Source organism: Dendrobium catenatum, unplaced genomic scaffold (assembly GCF_001605985.2).
Source record: "Dendrobium catenatum unplaced genomic scaffold, ASM160598v2 fragScaff_scaffold_743, whole genome shotgun sequence".
Classification (NCBI taxonomy): domain Eukaryota; kingdom Viridiplantae; phylum Streptophyta; class Magnoliopsida; order Asparagales; family Orchidaceae; genus Dendrobium; species Dendrobium catenatum.
The window spans coordinates 910687-915741 of record NW_021319205.1 but is presented as its reverse complement, the minus strand read 5'-3'; positions in this window follow the sequence as shown (position 1 = coordinate 915741).

Here is a 5055-nt window from a genome sequence, read left to right as displayed (position 1 = left end):
GGCGACTGAAAGCACGTAGGGAAGTATTGTGGGGGAGATAACAGAATATAACGCGGCAGAAAGATTTTGATCAAGTAAACGCCAAGTAGTGTAGTTAGCGTTTGAACTGATCTGGCCAGTGGCACTTGTCATAGTTCTTGAGGGAGCAGTGATAGATCCGTCCAAGAACCCTTCATAACCATTGGCTTGAAACATTTTTAGGACTTGAGAACGCCAAAGAGGATGATTGTCAGCATTTAGAGGTGGTGCAACAACATTCTTGATGTAACTCATCAAGAATTTGAGCGACGCCGGGATAGCAGGCGTATGAAGAAAGGTTGCGTGGATGTCTGTACTCGGTTGAGTGAAAGATGAGGTTTCCGTATATGTCTCCATGGGATAGAAGACGAACGGCGGAGAAGAAAAATAGAGAAGAACACGAAGAAGAAGAGGAAGCGGAAAAAACACAAGTGCCAAATCCTTAAGGAATTTCACCTAAGTCCAAAAACTATGGAAAAAATTATGGTAATTAAATCATTACACTATATATATTCTGGTGAAGATAGAATGTGATTTATACTTATAATGATTCTTGAAATAATTTTTTAATGTTGCACATAAAAAAAAACTCCTTAAAAAAATTTAAGAGTTTTCACATAATATGTCTTCTAATAATACATCTATCTACATTGCATGTCTTCAAAAAGGAGCTTGGCCTTTCTTTAACTTTGGTGTGGCACAATATGCTTCATTAATTGCACATTCACATACAATACAATGCTCTTCCCATTGTCGATTTTATCTAGCAAAAAATCCATTGGAGATTAAATGGACTTTCACAACTTTCATAGAATAGAAGTACCTATCAATGCATGAATTGCACGGACATAAAATTTTCCTTTATAAATTTTGGCTTCATTTTGCAAACTTTAGGAAATTGTTTACATCATTTACATAATCATGACTGTACTTAGCTTTTGTAATCCAACTCTTATCCACATTAAGTGAAAAATGAACTTCCAAGTCACTCCATAAAGATTCATTAGGTCTCTCAGCATTTAATTAACTTGCATAATAAAGAAACGCTAAAAGAGCCGAAGGCTTCAAAAACTCATCCTAAGTTTTCTTCTTATAATTCAATTTTCTATTATCATAAACCTAATGCTTTCTAAGATGTCTCTCATTCCTTGTAAGAATTAATTATGTGCAGTGGCCAACTCAAACTAGAGCACGGAATGGGGGCAAATTATTACGTCCGGTGTCTGGATTCGTCTGGACACCAATCCAAACGCGCCACGTCACCAAAATACACCGGGTCCCAGTGTATTTGAGTGATGTGGCGCATCTGGATTGGATGTCCGGACGTCCGGTCACCGAACATAATAATTCGACAAGAATGGGGGGCTGTATACGTAAGCAAACTTTTAAAAAAAAAATTATCAATACAATTTACCTCTTATATGTAATATCTCAAAGATTTATTTAAAATTACTTTTTAATAAATTGTAGTCGTCTTTCTTTTTTTAATGAAAGTTACCCAATCATGCTAGGAAATTTGCATATGGAAAACATTAAACGTCCAGAGCAATACTGATGTCAGAAAATTGACAATAAAGAAAAATTGAATATTAAACAAATTTTCCTTTTTTTTTATTTCTCATTCTTTTTAATCATTTCATTATAATAATTACTTGAATCATAAATATTTTATTTTCAAATCATTCTGATTTTTCAGAAATAAATAAAAACTCATGGGTTGACCCAAACTGTTCCAAGTGGAATAGCCGTGGGGGATGCAGCAATTGTATGCACTATAATCACATTGGAGAAATTCTCGTACAGAGCTCCCTTCTTATGAATATATCTGAACTCTTGAATGCTATTGATTTGCTTACTCACCTTTAAGATTCACACAACAAAAGTTCGTTTAGTCAATAATTCTCGCCTGTTTGTAAAATAAAATTTTGCAGAAGTTGCTGTAAATAATTCATTAATCACTTATTTCTTTGATCAAAACCATTAGAACCAGAAACACATAAATATTAATTTAGTTTTCTGTTCAGGAAAATATGTAATTAAGCAATAGGCTTTCTTGAACTTTCCGTACACACCTAGTCTATATAAAGCAACTTATAGCTGCTGTAAGAGACATAGAAAATATATGCAATTACTTTTAAACTTTCTCGATCTTCCTCTACTTTCTTGTATCCTCTGGTTTCTTCATGGTATCAAGAGTAGGCTAGTATCCTACCAATGGCCAACTCCGCTTCCTCCCAGACGGACACCCGCACCTCCTCAACAGTCGCTGAGACGGCGGATCCGATCATCCCTTCCAATCTCAAGTTTCTGGTATCAAACATCAAGAATGTAGTCACGATCCAACTCGCCGCCGACAACTATTCTCTTTGGCGGTCTCAGGTTCTCAAGATCGTGGGGGCAAATGGATTTCAAAGCTTTCTTGAGACTACTACCACTCCTCCCTCTCAGATGATAACAAACACTGAAGGATCATCTGCTCCGAATCCTCTATTCTCCAAATGGAGACTCACGGACCAGAATATCTCTGCCGCAATTTGTGCTACCATCTCCTCTCAGGTTCTTCCATACGTCATTTACCTGGAGACAATCACAGAGATTTGGTTATCGTTGCAAAATCGATTTCAATCTACAAATCGATCCAAAGTCATTCAATTAAAGAATGAACTTCACCACATCTCTTTCAAGAACTCAAATATGACTCAATACCTTATGGAGATCAAATCTCTGGTTGATCAGATCGCGGTGGCCGGTGCTACAGTGGACACGGAGGACATTATCCTGTATATACTCAACGGGCTTCCTGCGTCATACCAATCATTCAAAACAGCTATCAGAACGATGCTCACACCTATCACGCTTGATCAACTCTACCCGCTTCTTCTTAGTGAAGAAGTGAATCTTGCATCTGACGCCGCAAAAACTGCAGGTAGCACCGATCCAAATACTGCTCTGTTTAATTCTCGCGGCAGAGGTAAAAGATCGCGCGGCCGAGCATCCTCCAACACGCAGCATTCCTCGCGTCCAACAGCCTCTGCGAACCTCATCTGTCAAATTTGTCTCAAGAAGGGACATTCGGCGCAATCTTGCTGGCATCGTCTAAATATGCAATACATTCCGTCATCAAGAAACGCAAACACTGCTCTTCTTGCTGGAGCTGAACACACTGAACCAAACTGGTTCTTGGACTCGGGAGCGTCTTCACATCTCACGAACTCACTCGACAACATGTCTCTCTCCACACCCTATCAAGGAGCGGACACCGTCACAATAGGAGATGGCAGCTCTCTCAACATCTCTCACACAGGGTCGGGCATTCTCCCGACCCCGTCTCGTAAGCTGCATTTATCTCATATACTGCATTCACCATTAATTCAGTACAATCTGCTTTCCATTTCTCAACTCACTAGGGATAATGACATCTCAATTATCTTTGATTCTAACGGCTTTACTTTGAAGGACATGAAGACACACAAAGTCATTCTTCGAGGGCCATGTAAAGAGGGACTCTACAAAATTCCTCTTCATCCTCAACCGAAGCAAGTCAGTGGGTTAGCAGCCAACTCCTCGTCAGCAGTCCGTTGGCATCAAAGGCTGGGACATCCCAACAAACGAATTCTTCATATTATCTCAAATTGTAATTCTGCTTTAGGTGTAGGCAACTCTGAGTTTTCCTGTAGTTCTTGTAATAAGTCCAAATGTCATAAGATTGTTTTCGATACAGCTCAACGCAGAAATCAAAATTTGCTTTCCTTAATTCATTCTGATGTGTGGGGACCGGCCCCGGTCGAATCCAATCAAGGATTTCGATACTATGTGATCTTTGTCGATGATCATTCAAGATTCACATGGTTGTTTCCTCTAAAATTAAAATCCGAAGTATTTGACACATTTGTTCTTTTTAAAACACAGGTTGAGAATTACACATCCAGGAAAATAAAAACACTCCGGACAGACGGCGGTACCGAAATTGTAAACCATGTGTTCTCGTCATTTCTCAAGAAAAATGTTATTCTACACCAACTCTCCTGTCCATATACGCCGGAACAAAATGGCGTAGCGGAGAGAAGAAACAACATGCACGCTATTAGACACAGCCTCTGTCCCATACAAATTTTGGCCGGATGCGGTATCCACTGCAACATATCTCATCAATAGACTCCCGTCACAAACAACGAACAAGTTGTCTCCGTTCGAACTGTTTCACAAATGCAAACCTCAGTATGATCACCTCAAAGTTTTCGGATGTGAGTGCTTCCCACTCATACCTCAGCAGGCACGTCACAAATTACAACCAAAGGCATATCCACATGTCTTCCTCGGCTACTCTGACGTCCATAAAGGCTACAGGTGCCTAAATGTAAACACGAACAAACTAACCATTTCCCGACATGTAACGTTTCAAGAACACAGATTTCCTTTATGTGAAACTCAAGCACCTCAACTAGTTAACAGTCCGGGAATTTTGCCCCCAGCTCTTCTACCTCCGGTTTCAGTGCAATCCATGGGTCCTGCCACACTTCCTGCCTGCAACTCCCGGAATCCTCTGTTAACTCAGCAATACTCGACAAATTATCCCATCGAGCACCACCAAACAACTACTGCAATCCCAAGTGCAGCTCAACTTCGTCCAACAGAACAGATACATAACTCATCTCAGCACCATCCTATGGTGACAAGAAGTAAGACTGTCACTCTTCGACCGGTCACCAAACTTAATCTGCTTCATACACACACTCCGGAGACAATTCAAACGGATCCCACAACTTATGCTGAAGTCGTCAAGCAATTCGAGTGGCATCAAGCAATGGCCACGGAGTTCTTAGCCCTCCAACGCCAAGGAACGTGGCAACTAGTTAAACCACCGCCCAATGCGTCAGTTCTTGGATGTAAATGGACTTACAAGACCAAGCGTCGTGCCGATGGCACAGTAGCCACTCACAAGGCTCGATTGGTGGCTCAAGGTAATCACCAGCAACACGGAATCGATTACCTAGAAACCTTCAGCCCGGTGGCCAAATTACCGACCATCAGGATCCT